Below are 16,584 nucleotides of genomic sequence, written 5' to 3'. Positions count from 1 at the left end.
ATGCTTGTCCCACTGCAGAACACACTCACATGGGTCATGCAAGAAGACGGTGTTATATGATTCACCCAAGTACAGGAAGCTGGCTTCACTTTGGCAGCATTGTGCTACATTATAGCAAGAGATTGAACATTTTACTGAGCTTGTCTGAATAGGAGTTTGTAAGAGTCTTGACTGACAGCAATGATTGTCTGAATTAGCGGATCGCTGATATAGAGAAGGCTCTTCACAATGCCCAGGCAGAAGTACTAAGTTTAACAACAACTTCCAATGGGCCTCCAGATGGTGCCCAAAGCTTTCCTTAATCTTTCTCTTCTTCTCGCCATCGAGCCAACGATGTTGCACAGCTGTTGCTTCAAGAATTTCCTGCCAATATGGATCTGGTATCGGCGCAGTACCAGTGGAAACGTTCTACCATGCATCACATTTAAACAATGCCTGGACAATCATCACATACCATCCATAGCGACTACCACTGGAAAAGTTAACAGCAGCAAAAGCCACTTTCGAAGAAATGCTGGCATATGGAACAGTGTCTTGCTTTGACAGTGACCTGGGAAACCCTGTTACAGACAGTTCGTAAAAAAGGTGACTCTTGTCGTTTGTTTGGCGATTATAAAGGACTAAACTCCCGCACCTTGCCAGACTGTTCGGAGAGTGACTCTGTATTCAGCGTTATTGACTGTACTAAAGCTTTTGTGCAAATCCCAATGGCAGAAGTAGATATCTATAAGACTGCCTTCATAATGCCTTTCACGTTATTACAACATAATGTCATGCCTTTTGGTCTCCGCAATGCTGTTCAGAACCAGCAGCGTTTCATGGACGACGTTCTGCAAGACTTAAATCACTTTTTTTGGCAGGTGGACAATGTGTTGAATTTTTCTGACAATATTATTTGTGACGTGTCTCACTTGCATGCTGTTTTCTCCCGCCTGAACGCATACAGCGTCAAAATAAAAAAAGACAAATATGTATTTGCTCAAGGCAGAGTGCATTTCTTAGGTTACCTTGTATCCAAAGACAGTATTTCGCATAACCCACAGAAAATGGAAGCCATTTTGCATATACCCCTTCCCACCAAATACAAAAACTTACACTGGTGCACTGTGAAATTGTTAGTGGCAACACCTGCCAAGGCTTGCAGGAACTATAGAATCTATCAACAACGTGATGAAAGGCAAACACACTTCTAGTGTCAGGGAGGTTCTGTGGCTGAGTGCTGTCAGGGAGGCCATTGAAACATTGAAGCTGACCATAGTAAATGCTGTATTATTGGTTCATCCCATCCCTTGCACACAGGGCAGTTTTTGTCGATGCTATCCTGTCTACTGTAGGCACAGCACTTACAGCAGTGGGCATCATGACCTTGGCGGCCACTAAGCTTCTCTTCAAAAGATCTGTCTCCACAGCAAAAGACTTGAATTGCGTTTGACAGAGAGCTGCTTGCTATATACCTCTCTGCCAAACATTTTTGTAGCGCTTGGAAGGCGTGGAGTTCAAAAGCTACACAGATCACAAACCCTTAACTTTGCTTTTCAGTGGGTTCCTGATTTAAATTCCCCACATCAGGCACATTATGTAGAATTTATTGCCCAGTATTCTACTGATGTCAACCATATGTCAGAGTTTGACAATGATGTTGTGGAGGTTTGATGTGTGTCGATTGAGCAGCTATAGCAACAGACCAAGAATCTGATGCTTTTTTGGCAACCATGCTGCTTCGATCCTGCAACTAACAGTTTGAAACTTAAACATGTGCAATTGCAGGGTTCTCAATGCCATTTATGGTGTGACACATCTCACAATATGCTGCTACCTCCAATTCGCGGGCGAAAGGCCATCTTTGATGTTTTACACATCTTGTCATATCTTTGCATTAATGTTTCGTCCAAGTTAGTAGCCTCTAAAGTGATATGGCTGGGAGTATGAAAGGACTGTCAGCGAATTCCATATAAAAAAAAAAGTAGGTTATCATACGACTTCTTCTATGGGCTTTTTCCTACCACCTACAGGTCTCTTTGCTCACATTCTTAGGGACATTGTAGGACCTGTCCCATGTCTGGAGGGATTCCGTTACGTCGTCCCCCTAATTGACAGATTTATGAGGTGGTCGAAGACTTGCCGAGTATTTGACATTTCTGCTTGTTTCGTTGCTAGTTCTGTCATATCCATACGGTTCTCCCAGTTCGGTATTCCAAAGACGATTGCTTCTGATAGAGGCCATCAGTTTGATTCTCAATTATTTCATGAATTAGAGTGTCTGACAGGTTGTAAGCATCTAAAAATTACGAGCTACAATCCCTGTAGTAACGGGATGGCAGAAAGTACCCTTAAGGTGCACTAGCCTGTCACGGCAGAGCATGGATGGCAGCCAGACTGATGGTTTTGTTGCGACTATACAGTAGGTTAAAAGAGGATATTAGATACACGATGGCACAGTTAGTCTATAGTGAAGTCTTAAAGATCCCGGTTGAATTTTTTGCCTCATCCCCTGTGCGTGATTGGGGAATGGGTGAATATGGCCAGTTTCTGCAAAAATTGCAAACTTCCAAGAGCCTGCTGCCGCCTCCTCCCCTACTGCAGCATGGACCTCGACCATTCATTTACCTCAAGGACCTTTTCACCTCTACTAAGATTTGGATCTGCGATGATGCTTTTGGGCCTCCACTGGCTCCTCTTTATTCTGGGCCATTCACTGCAATCTCCCACAACCACAATACCTTCCCCTTTGATAAAAACGGAAAAAAAGTCACAGTCTCTGTCCACCAACTGAAGCTACCACTTACCAAGATGCAGCAGCTGCCTCGCCTCTTGGAATCTTCAGCTAACCCACCCCAGCCACCCTTGCCAGTTCCCCCTCCACCCTCTGCACCCCATACACATTCTGGTAAGAATGTCAAGTGCGTTTTCGCCGAGGTCAGGGCTGCTCCAGACTTCCACCATGACAACGTGACTTAAAGGTGTGTTCAAGCATGATTCTCCCAAATGGAGGAAGGGGGTGCCTAATGTGGTGTGTACGAGAGCAAAATCAACAACCAAGATAGGTCTAATTAGTAACGAGTACATTAAGTCTTCCCCCTATGAACCATGGACCTTGCCGTTGGTGGGGAGGCTTGTGTCTCTCAGCGATACAGATGGCCGTACCATTGGTGCAACCACAACGGCGGGGTATCTGTTGAGAGACCAGACAAACGTATGGTTCCTGAAGAGGGGCAGCAGCCTTTTCAGTAGTTGCCGGGGCAACAGTCTGGATGATTGACTGATCTGGTCTTGTAACCCTAACCAAAACGGCCTTGCTGTGCTGGTACTGCGAACGGCTGAAAGCAAGGGGAAACTACAGCCGTAATTTTTCCCGAGGGCATGAAGCTTTACCGTATGATTAAATGATGATGACGTTCTCTTGAGTAAAATACTCCGGAGGTAAAATAGTCCCCCATTCGGATCTCCGGGCGGGGACTACTCAAGAATATGTCGTTATCAGGAGAAAGAAAACTGGCATACTACGGATCGGAGCATGGAATGTCAGATCCCTTAATCGGGCAGGTAGGTTAGAAAATTTAAAAAGGGAAATGGATAGGTTAATGTTAGATATAGTGGGAATTAGTGAAGTTTGGTGGCAGGAGGAACAAGACTTTTGGTCAGGTGAATACAGGGTTATAAATACAAAATCAAATATGGGTACAGCAGGAGTAATGAATAAAATTGGAGTGTGGGTAAGCTGCTACAAACAGCATAGTGAACGCATTATTGTGGCCAAGATAGATACGAAGCCCACATCTACTATTATAGTACAAGTTTATATGCCAACTAGCTCTGCAGATGATGAAGAAATTGATGAAATGTATGATGAGATAAAAGAAATTATTCAGATAGTAAAGGGAGACGAAAATTTAATAGTCATGGGAGACTGGAACTCGAGAGTAGGAAAAGGGAGAGAAGGAAACATAGTAGGTGAATATGGATTGGGGGAAAGAAATGAAAGAGGAAGCCGTCCGGTAGAATTTTGCACAGAGCGCAACTTAATCATAGCTAACACTTGGTTCAAGAATCATAAAAGAAGGTTGTACACATGGAAGAATCCTGGAAATACTAGAAGGTATCAGATAGATTATATAATGGTAAGACAGAGATTTAGGAACCAGGTATTAAATTGTACGACATTTCCAGGGGCAGATGTGAACTCTGACCACAATCTATTGGTTATGAGCTGTAGATTAAAACTGAAGAAACTGCAAAAAGGTGGGAATTTAAGGAGGTGGGATCTGGACAAACTGATTAAACCAGAGGTTGTACAGAGTTTCAGGGAGAGCATAAGGGAACAATTGACAGCAATGGGGGAAGGAAATACAGTAGAAGAAGAATGGGTAGCTCTGAGGGATGAAGTAGTGAAGGCAGCAGAGGATCAAGTAGGCAAAAAGACGAGGGCTAGAAGAAATCCTTGGGTAACAGAAGAAATATTGAATTTAATTGATGGAAGGAGAAAATATAAAAATGCAGTAAATGAAGCAGGCAAAAAGGAATACAAACGTCTCAAAAATGAGATCGACAGGAAGTGCAAAATGGCTAAGCAGGGATGGCTAGAGGACAAATGTAAGGATATAGAGACTTATCTCACTAGGGGTAAGATAGATACTGCCTACAGAAAATTAAAGAGACCTTTGGAGAAAGAGAACCACTTGTATGAATATCAAGAGCTCAGATGGAAACCCAGTTCTCAGCAAAGAAGGGAAAGCAGAAAGGTGGAAGCAGTATATAGAGGATCTATACAAGGGCGATGTACTTGAGGACAATATTATGGAAATCGAAGAGAATGTAGATGAAGACGAAATGGGAGATACAATACTGTGTGAAGAGTTTGACAGAGCACTGAAAGACCTGAGTCGAAACTAGGCCCTGGGAGTAGACACCATTCCATTAGAACTACTGATGGCCTTGGGAGAGCCACTCCTGACAAAACTCTACCATCTGGTGAGCAAGCTGTATGAGACAGGCGAAATACCCTCAGACTTCAAGAAGAATATAATAATTCCAATCCGGAAGAAAGCAGGTGTTGACAGATGTGAAAATTACCGAACAATCAGTTTAATAAGCCACAGCTGCAAAATACTAACACGAATTCTTTACAGACGAATGGAAAAACTAGTAGAAGCCAACCTTGGGGAAGATCAGTTTGGATTCCGTAGAAATGTTGGAACACGTGAGGCAATAGTAATCTTGCGACTTATCTTTGAAGAAAGATTAAGAAAAGGCAAACCTACGTTTCTAGCATTTGTAGACTTAGAGAAAGCTTTTGACAATGTTGACTGGAATACTCTCTTTCAAATTCTGAAGGTGGTAGGGGTAAAATACAGGGAGCGAAAGGCTATTTACAATTTGTACAGAAAGCAAATGGCAGTTATAAGAGTCGAGGGACATGAAAGGGAAGCAGCTTTTTGAAAGGAGTGAGACAGGGTTGTAGCCTCTCCCTGATGTTATTCAATCTGTATATTGAGCAAGCAGTAAAGGAAACAAGAGAAAAATTCGGAGTAGGTATTAAAATCCATGGAGAAGAAATAAAATTTTGAGGTTCGCCGATGACATTGTAATTCTGTCAGAGATAGCAAAGGACTTGGAAGAGCAGTTGAATGGAATGGACAGTGTCTTGAAAGAAGGGTATAAGATGTACACCAACAAAAGCAAAACGAGGATAATGGAATGTAGTCGAATTAAGTCGGGTGATGCTGAAGGAATTAGATTAGGAAATGAGACACTTAAAGTAGTAAAGGAGTTTTGCTATTTGGGGAGCAAAATAACTGATGATGGTCGAAGTAGAGAGGATATAAAATGTAGACTGGCAATGGCAAGGAAAGCGTTTCTGAAGAAGATAAATTTGTTAACATCGAGTACAGATTTATGTATCAGGAAGTTGTTTCTGAAAGTATTTGTATGGAGCGTAGCCATGTATGGAAGTGAAACATGGATGATAACTAGTTTGGACAATAAAATTGTCCAAACAAATTGGTTCAGAAACTTTTCTTTTACAATAGTCGCTTTAGCTGGGCATGCTGCAAATTGTTGATGTGCCCTGATTAGCAATTTGGAAATTTATTTTTGTATTACTTCTCATGTATTTAGTTCCTTGGGTTATTTTACTATTTTTATTGTGTCTTTGTTATAGGTTTCCTTTACTCTGGCCAAATATGCTAAACAACAACTTACATTGGAACAAAGTCTGCAAGTAAACGATGATTAGGATTCCTCACATGTAAAGTCTCAACAAATGGAACATGTGAGTGTTGAAATTATTACCCTCTAGAATTTATCATTCACTTTTGTCGAAGGTACAAGGTAGTAGTAGTGGTAGTAGCTTTATTCATCCGTACATCTCTTTTTACAATGATATAGTACATGTCAAAGTATTTAAAATAAATAAAAGCTAATTTGTATACACATATATTTACAGATTTCTAGTTAGACATAATCATTAGATTTACTTCTAGTATACAATACTTTTTTTAGAAATAACGTATTAAATAATGTAATGCCACACCTTCACTCATATCTCACTATCAGTCACTGCACACACTATACACACATTGTTTCATAACACTTCACTCAATACACACACACACACACACTGGTGATCTCTGGGCCGTTTTCTGTAACACAACTTCCCATCTGCTATCCTGAAAAACTGAGTCAGCATCCCTCCATAATGAGTGAGATGTTCCGCTCAGAAAGAGGAAGAGATGTTAGTATTGTGCAATCCGTAGATTGGGCGTAAGTATTTCTAGGAAGGAAAAAAACATAAAGTGAAGGTGTTGTGTGTAATGTTGGATGTTTTATAGTTATTATTATTATTACCTATTTGTACAACATTTTTTATCAAACTTCTACTCTGTTATATCTAAATAATCCTTCAATGTATGAAATGTATTACATAACAGGTACTTCTTAACTCCCTTTTTAAATAAGTGTATTTTTGTAATTTCTTTAATTTCTTTTGGTAATTTATTGTACAGTGTTATTCCTTGGTAGGAAACCCTGTTTTGAGTTTTATGTTTATTGTTTCTTGGTAAATGTAGGTTGAGCCTATCTCTTGTTGCATGGTCATGGACAGAACTGTTTGTGTAGTAATTACCGATGTCATTTTTGATGTGTATAACAGACTGGAAAGTGTATTCGCATGGAGCAGTTAAAATCCCCAGTGTTTTGAACAGATCTTTACAATGAGATCAACTAGTATTTTTGGTTATTATTCTCATGGCTCTTTCGTGGAGTTTGAAAATTGTGGTCGTATTTTGTGCATTTGTTCCCCAAGAAAGAATGCCGTAGCTAAGAATTGAGTGTACATATGAATAATATGTAACTAAAAGACACTGCATATTACACACTGAAGATAGGATTCTAAGGGCATAACATGCTGATAACATTCTGTTTGCAAGTACCTTTGTGTGTTCAAACCACTTCAACTGAGAATCAATATTGATTCTTAGAACTTTTACATTTCTTACACAGTCTATAGAGATGCTGTCTAAATTTAATTTAACATTGTCGTTTTCCCTCTTCAAACTGAAATTCATGGCATTAGTTTCGTTATGTTCAATGTCCCTTTATTGCTTATTGACTAATCATAAACTTCCTTGAGAGTTTCACTTCCTTTCTCAGCAAGGATCACTCATGTTTTCTCAGTGACTATAATATTTCTGAAGAGAATTTTTTCACCATGAGTAACACTAGTGGAAAAGTCTTTGATGTATATCAGGAATTGTGTTGGTTCTAATATGCTACCTTCCGGATCCCCTATATTAATGTATTTTGGTTCTGATAAGTGTTTTCCTAAATGTTTAGATCTATTTGAAGTATGTGTTATATCTACTCTTTGTACCCTATCTGCTAGGTTTGATCAAACCCAGTCATCAGCTACACCTCTTATTCCTAATGCTTCTAATTTATTTAATAGAATCTTATGGTCAACCTTACCAAACGGCTTAGAAAGATCCAAAAATACGCCTGTGACACACTCACCTTTGTCAAGAGCATCAAGTACAACTTTTGTGAATTTTACTGTAGCTGACTCCGTATTTTTGCCACTTCAGAAACCAAACTGTGATTCGCTTAAAAGATGTATTTCCACGGATAATTCATTAATCTGTCTTTCATAATTGCTTCTATTATTTTTGAGAATGTTGACAACAGGGAAATGGGCCGGTCATTTTCTATGTCAACTGGATTACTTTCTTAAGCAAAGGTACAACTTTTACCTGTTTTAACTGCTCTGGAAATGTCCCTGATGTGAAGGATTCATTTATTATATTTGTTAAGGGGCCTTGCATAATCCCTATGCATTGTTTCAGTACACATATTGGTACTTCATCTAAGCCTACTGACTTTTTATTTTTTAGTTTTTGAACAGTTTTATTGACTTCAATCTCTGTGGTTGGAAGTAACATCATTGTATTTAGAGCAGCATTATTTACAGGTATTATATTTGTTTTGGGGAATTTTTGCTGTAACTTCTCTGCTGTACTTGTAAAATGCTGTTTACATAGTTTGCTAACTGTTGTGGATCATTTATTACCTTATCCCCCACCCTTGCAGTATGTTATTCTGTGATTGTTTTCCTCTTCCTGTTTCCTTTTTTATAACATCCCAGACTGGTTTGCTTTTATTCCCTGCATTATATATTATTTTGTCATTAAATGAATTTTTTTTTTTGCAGCACCTTCCTATAGATCTTTTTGTATCTATGATAGAAATTTAAGAATTCTGGATCACTGCAAACTTTTTCATGGAACTGAGGTGTTTAAGTGTTTGGGAGGGCTTCTTAATACCTGCTGGTATCCATCTGTTTTTGTGAGATGTTGATACAGATTTGCAGACTTTTGGAAATGCCTTTTCAAAGTTCAATTTAAGCGATGTGGAGAATTTAGAGAATTCCATATCCACATTGGTTTCCTTATACACTTCAACCCAGATTTGTTTGTCTAGTTATTTTGAAAAATCTTTTATTTTGATTTGTGATAGATGTCGTTTGTAGGCTTGTAGTTTAGGGAATTATTCAATGCCTGATTTTACTGTTGTTATTTGACAGAGATGGTCTGATAGTCCGAGATATTTTATAGCTACATCACTTTTTTCCCTGTCCATATTTGTGGCCACATGGTCAATTAATGATGCAGTCATTGTAGTAACCCTTGTTACACTATTGACCAATAGGGACATGCCAAAACTTTGAAGAATGTTTATGAAGGTGCTGCTGAATGTCTCCACACAGAATTATGTTGACCTTTGTACTTGAGACTTTATCTAGAACTTTTGTTAATTTACTGAAAAAAGTTTCCACACAACCACTGGTAGATCTATACACACACAAAATGATTAATTTCTTCGTGATATCAAGCTCTGTTAATTCAACAGCTGATATTTCAACGTGTTTGTCTTTTCTTACTGTACTGATGTCATGTCTTCGTTTAAAATGTGTTCCTTTTCTGATATAAATGCATGATCCTCCCCCCCTTGAAGTAGTTCTGCAGTAAGAGTTTGCCCTTTCATACAATGATAATAATACATGTTGGATTTCTGTGTCTCTGCACCATTGTTCAGTAATACAAACTACTCTGCGGGTCAAAGATTGGAGCTCAACTTCTAATAGTTGCATTTTATTTTTCAATGATTGCGTGTTTTGATGGAGGATTGCTAAGTCTGTGAAGTGCCCCATGTTACTCTTTCCAATGGTTTGTTTCTCTTTGTGACAGCTGGTATGTGTGATATCTGAAATGTTAAAATCTGTCTTGCGAGTGATTGTTTCAGTATTTTTTAAACTGCTGGAGATACTCTTTTGGCAAGGGAACCTGTTGTCTGGATTTATTCTTCAAAAACCTACTTTTCCTACCTATGACAACAGGTATTTGACCATGTGTGGCCCGAGATCCACCCATTTGACCATGTGTGGCCTGAGATCCACCCCCTATACTTTCATGAATCAGCTGTACCAATCTTCCCCTCCTAGTCCTGTTTAGGTGTAGACCTTGCCTAGTGAAACCCCATCTGTTGATAGTCCTGAAGGGCACCAGAGCAACATGAGCAAAGTTGGCTGTCCTCAGAGCCATTCCTAACCTCACATTGATTCGCCTCACAGCTCCATCAAGGTGTGGTTGATCATGACGTCAGAACACCTCAACAAAGTGTACGCTGGTGTCATGAGTCAGGGAAGCTATCTTGTCCAGGTCACCACATACGTCATATGCCCCATCCCTGTCCAAACTGTTTCCCTCCCCACCCACTTTCACTACATGGTCTTCTTTTGTAAAGTCATGACATAAAGATCCTAGGTCTTCTATCACATGTCTTAGCCGTGCATTTGGCTTGCAGATACTGGTGTCCTGGTGTGCTTACCCCTAAATATTCCTGTAACTGAGGGCCTACACCTCGCCAATGGCTACTGCCTAGCAGCAGTACTTTCTTCTTCCTAACACTTCGTACATTCCTAGGCTTTTTAGCCTCGGTTGAAGTGTGCTGCATATTTCCTGCTCCTCGTTCTACCTGAGGCTCTTCTCTACTTAACTCTGGCAGTGGTAAATACCTGTTTTTGGTGTTGATGATAAAACTGTCAGATTGTGTCCTCTTTCTTCCTATCCTCCTACCAGCTGCCAGTTCCCAACCACCCTCCTCTCCCTATTTCCCTTGATCCTTATCAGTTCCTTCCTTGCTTCCTCCAACTGTGCCTGACGGGCACAGGTTTTCCTTTCCTGTTCCACAATCAAAATGACGATGAAAGCCAGAGATCCAAACTCATCTGAAGATGACTGTATACCTACTTGCTCTCAAAGATACCGATTAGGAACTGAAAATCAGCCTTCAACAAGCTGTGGCTTAATCACAGAATCTCCATTGCAAACATCATTACAAACATTAGAATTCATGTTAAATATGAATTAAGGAGCGGTCCTAGGCGCTTCAGTCTGGAACCGCGCGACCGCTATGGTCGCAGGTTCGAATCCTGCCTCGGGCATGGATGTTGATGATGTCCTTAGGTTAGTTAGGTTTAAGTAGTTCTAAGTTCTAGGGGACTGATGACGTCAGATGTTAAGTCCCATAGTGCTCAGAGCCATTTGAACCGTTTTTGAAATATGAATGAAGACCAGCAAGATCTGACTACAACTAATGAACATGTCAATCTGTTTTTGATGCTACAATAAAACCTACCGGCTCAAAAATAAAAAAAGACTTTCTCTATAAGATGATCTGTTAATGTGGGGGAAATAAAATGGACACAAGTAACACTTTATATTGCCACTAGCTCGCCAGTATTTATCAGCTTCTCCCAGTAGTGTAGCCAGTGAACAATTATTCAGTGGAGCTGGCCTCATATATGAAGGACATCGAAATATACTGAGGGGTGAAAAGGTGGCAAAATTACTTTTTGTTAAATATAATCTGCCATTGATAAATTTTGAGTATTAATACAATAAAAATATGGTGTTTAACAAAGAATTGTTACTTTTTTCTTAGTAAATATACTTCCACTTCCATTTCTGCTTATGCTAAAATTTGCTTTAGACATCTGTTTCCATTTCTGTTTCTGTTATCACACTTTCGTCACATCACTAATTATATGTGTGTCATATCTTTGAACTGATATTTCAGCGCTTTGTACCTATTTGTTTTGTGATGCATGCTATATATGTGCCCCTCTTCTGTGTAATTATATTGAACATTGTTAATTAATGAAGGTGTGTCAAAGTGCTCGTTGTGTGTCTCGTCACCACACAACATTATGTCTTACCATCTGTGACACAAATGGAATGTCAAAACATCATTTCACTTGGCACATTACTGGATGGAGATAGTGGAGTTATGACAAAAGTTAGAATATGGGGTAAGAATTAGGAACTAGAAATATTAGTAGAGTTCATCAAATGCCAAAGCATAATTCATAACAGACGTTCTTGAAGCAGGTGGTAAGCTAAATTTCCCACCTTGCAGAGCACCAAAAAAAGAGAAAGTGTCATCCAAGGAGCAGTTCAGCTGTAGTTACTTGGTACCTGTAGGGAAGTGGCAGCAAAGGATACAAAGTTTTGCCTTGTGCACTCTGTGTGTTCCAGCAGCCATTGTGAAAAATAGGCACAACCAACTGCAAATTGCATTGTGTGCTGAAACGATCAGTGCCTGTCATCTGAGGTCCAAGATCACACTTTATTACTTTATTCATTCCAGTGACTGGCAGGGAGGGTTGAGAAGACCAGCCTTGCTCACCGAGTTTCAATGAAACTCACAATCTACAGAATTTTCTACAGAACTATTGGGGCTCTGAAGCATAGTCCCAGTACTACATCGAAAACACCATCTCACTATATTGTTGTGATGAAATAGACAATCGCTTATTCGATAGTGTATGGTCTATTAGCTTATTACAGCAGGGTCTAAACGCATTCTAGTTACTAAAAACAAACAGATATTTCCTTTATTTTTTGAAGACCTGCCGACACTGTGATGAATACCTTTTTTAAGCATATGGTGCAATCTTCTGGAAACATGCAGAGACGGAAAACAAGTAATGCAGTGAAAGCGCATAGCGTAAAGTTATGTTACAATTGGGCACAGCAAGGGTGGCTTATTCCCTGGGCTAGAAAAAAAATTAAATTTTGATGTAGCATGCATGTTATAAAGATGTGCAGCTTCGTACAGCCATTCAACATGATGAATCCTCACACCATGACGCCATCACCAGCAGACATGACATTTTCTCGATGTTCCTGGGGTTGTATCAGCTACCAGGTTCTCTCCAGCGTAATGTGCGACGAGATTCAATGTGAAAACTGAAGCGAGATTCATCTGTGAAGAGCGTATTCGAAGTTTGATGTTGCATGGTCGAAGTTTGATGATGTTGCCAACTCCACAAAACATGGGCCCATTCACTGTGTTGGAGTGAGTGGGATGCACATATCCAGATGTATGGCAAACAGTCCTGCTGTTCTGAGCCTCCGATACACAGTTTGCCAGGAAACAGCAACACCTGAGACAGCTGCAAGCTCTGCAGCCAATTGTCTTGCAGATGTACTCCAATCTTGTCAGACAGTTACAACCAGGTATCAATCCTGCTCTGGTGTGGTTATTCTTGGTCGTCTTTGTATTGACCTACAATGGACATCTTCTGCGTATCAAATCCATCGCCATGGCCTCAATATGACACTTCGTGCCACATCCAAATATACAGAGACTTAGGTTTGTATCTGGACTGCTTAAAGGCAGCCGAATATTCTACCCTACAAAAGAGAGGGTTCAAATGGCGCCTTTGTGCCATTACACTGTCAATTTCATCTTGAAATTGCACTCTGCTGAGTATTAATGGACAAACAAAACTGAGATATGAGTGGATTGGTGCACTGTTTATTCACAGCATGGAGTACTGCTTTCCCACACAGAGTTAAAAGACAATAGCGCTTTTTAGGTAAATATTTATGATGGTATTGGGTGATTTCTCACTTTTTCTCTTTGCATTTTCGTGTGTACATGATTATGTTCAACTTTTGGACTCTAGAGTATATATGCTCCCCATTCAAACTATCATAATAGTAGAACATTTTAATCATTCAAAAATATATTAGAATAATTACAGTTTTGCAAGTGGTGAGCGTGACAAGACATCCTATGAAACATTACTAACTGCCTTCTCTCAAAACTGCCTAGAAAAAATATTTCAGAAACCTGTTTACGAAGAAAATATATTAGACATAACCGCAACAATTAGACCTGACTTCCCTCTGGATGACCATATTGATACTGGTAGGTGACAGTTATGGCAAAATTATTATTATAGTGCAAATGGTAGCTAAGACAAGTAGGAAGATTTAATGTTCGGTAAGCTATATAAAAAGGAAATCGTGTCATACCTCACAGAAGAACTCAAATCATTTGCCTATAGGCAGAAACATGTAAAGGAGCTGTGACTCAAGGCTAAGCAAATAGTTGACCATACACTGGATAGATATTGTCATGTCGTCTGTAGAAGCAAGTCCAAATCCGAAACCGAAATCGTCAGTGAAGTACAGCACTTACCAACTGAAAGCATGTTAATTATGAACACCAGTGTACCAACAGAAAGAAACAGAACTGAACTCTTGGACAGAGAGTACTACTATTTATACAAACATCAAATGTTTTAGAGCGTACAAACATTTCAAATATAAGAAATTTCGAGAAATTTCCAGAAAAGTTAAACGTTAAATAAAAAGTAATTGCTGGTTGTTGGGTTTGAACTGGCAACCCACAGCATGGCAGCCAGCGATATTAACAGCTAAGTAACACTGCATGCACAAGGCGTCACATCACTGTTTTCTGTCCTGGAAAAACAGCAAAATGCTGTTTCAGAAATTATCAAAGAGCTGAACACAGAAACCTGGATCTAGATTTGTCTGTATGGCGGCACTGGTTGACCCTGATGTTCTCGTCATGTTATTATAAGACGGGGGGCCAGACTGGTGGAGCGCATTTTCGTAATATGGGTTGCCTACAACAGGGGCAGGTATGCACTCAGGGGCAAACCTACTGTTCTCCTTTGATTAACAGTACTTAACCTATTGTTTTGTTAAGTGGTTTCCATGTCACCACATTTAACCTATTGTCCCCCCACCCCTCCCATTCCCCTCCTCCCTCAAGAAACCTCCCATCGCTGTTACAGGTATACATTCATGTCTGAGTTACTGGAATATCACCTGTCAGTACTATCAGTTTGACTACTTAATTACATTGATCAATTAATTAACCTCTCCCCCTCTGGTAAATCCCCTCCCCTCCCACCCTCTCCTCCCTCCCGGAAAATGGCGGGAAAAAGACTCAGTTGATCGGTCATTTGGAGGAAAATCGATTGCTCTGTATGGAATCTTGTTTAAACAATTTAGACAATGTATGGAATAAATGGAAAGGGTATATTGTTTGTTTATAAAAAAATTCAGTTTATGGGGGTTGGATTTCTCTTGCTCATCATTCTCTGCTGCTTGGAAACATCTAGGTCTTACAAGAAGCAATTACATGGTGCAAACATGGTGCATAACCTAGTGTTCGGCACTGTACTCTGGGTGTCTTAACCTAATGTTTGGGCCTTTGTCGGCACTTCACCTATTGTGCTGTTAAGTGGTTTTCCATATCATCCCTATTTCCTTAAACTATTGAACCGCCTTTGATACCAAATTAAGTAATTAGTTATCTCCTCCCACCATTTTCTGGTACACTTTTCGAATTTCACATGCTTTTGAACGCCATTTCTCGCGCATTCTTCTCTGTCATCCAACCCACCCTTTACTCAAATTAGTGTTCTGCACTTAACCTGCTGCTCTCCTCCATGTCACCTACTCACGCACACTCTCCCCTTAATTATTGTACCGCTAACACCACATCGATCTAAAAAAATTATGCAAATTAAATAAATCGATATTTTTCACTTGTATGGGGTAATTTTGTTTTATTCACTTCATCCTATTGGTCAGTGAAATCGATGGAATAAACAAAAGATCACTAATAAAAAACACATCCCGCCACTCGACGCCCACGTGCCGCCGCCCCGCTGTAGCCGCCGCCACCGCCGCTGCCCCCGGCACCGACCCCACTCCAGCGGTGGGGCTGCAGCAACCAGGCTGCTCGCAGCGGTCCGATTCCGCAGCGTCTCCTCCTCTGCCATAATGTCCTCACCGATCACGTGAGGTACAGCACGCACCCCCGTCCACCTCATCACAGAACTCCAAGGCGCGCTCTCACTGACACCATATGCGAAACGCCTCTTGGCAGCACGTGTGTTTACCTTTGCTGACGCTGTACCTATGAATACTGACATCACAGATCTCCCTAGCGATCCTAACAGAACATACAAGCTGCGTCCATCCATGCTTATCTGCCCCAGCGTGACTGACACCTCAAAGGGAAACGTCCACGTGGCGACTCACCATCTAAAAGGTTCTCAGTGTTATTCTGACGTCACATTGCTATGTAAAATAAGAGCCAAGTCGACCTCTCGGAAATTGTATAGTGTCCCAGGAATAGTTAACGGTCGCTTTTGTAGGAGCTTTTATGATGTATCAGCTTGTCCACATGGAAATTCTTGTCCTAACAGAACCTGTTTACGAAAATAGCGTGGAATCGCCGAATGCATCCTTCCTGATAGTCCTAACAGGGCACCTTGTCCATCTTTACCCTCTGAATTACTGATGCTGCCGGCGTGGAAGCACCGTCCACCTTTTTTTTTCTTTCTGCAGACCAGATTTTCAGCGGTTCTTTTACACAGATCGCCATATTGCACTGGCAATTAAACCTTACAAACTACCTTACATATCATTAAATACAGAAAGGCTCTTACTCAATTACACTGCTCTCCTACCGAGGACAGGAGCTTGAATATTAGAATGTGAAACCAATCTCTGCCCCATTAATATATCAGCACATACTGTATCGATCTAGTAAACATGCAATTCGTATCCTGCGCCATACAAAGTCAGCCTTTTACATCATTCGTACATATACTGCGAAGACAGACAGCACAGTATGTATACTCGCGGCACTAGATATTTACCGTGAGGTCGGGTGGGCATCCACCCCCAACGCATGACCAGA

This window comes from Schistocerca americana, chromosome 5 (assembly GCF_021461395.2).
Source record: "Schistocerca americana isolate TAMUIC-IGC-003095 chromosome 5, iqSchAmer2.1, whole genome shotgun sequence".
In the NCBI taxonomy this organism is placed as follows: domain Eukaryota; kingdom Metazoa; phylum Arthropoda; class Insecta; order Orthoptera; family Acrididae; genus Schistocerca; species Schistocerca americana.
The sequence above is the reverse complement of the archived record's forward strand: the minus strand, read 5'-3'. Positions refer to the sequence as shown.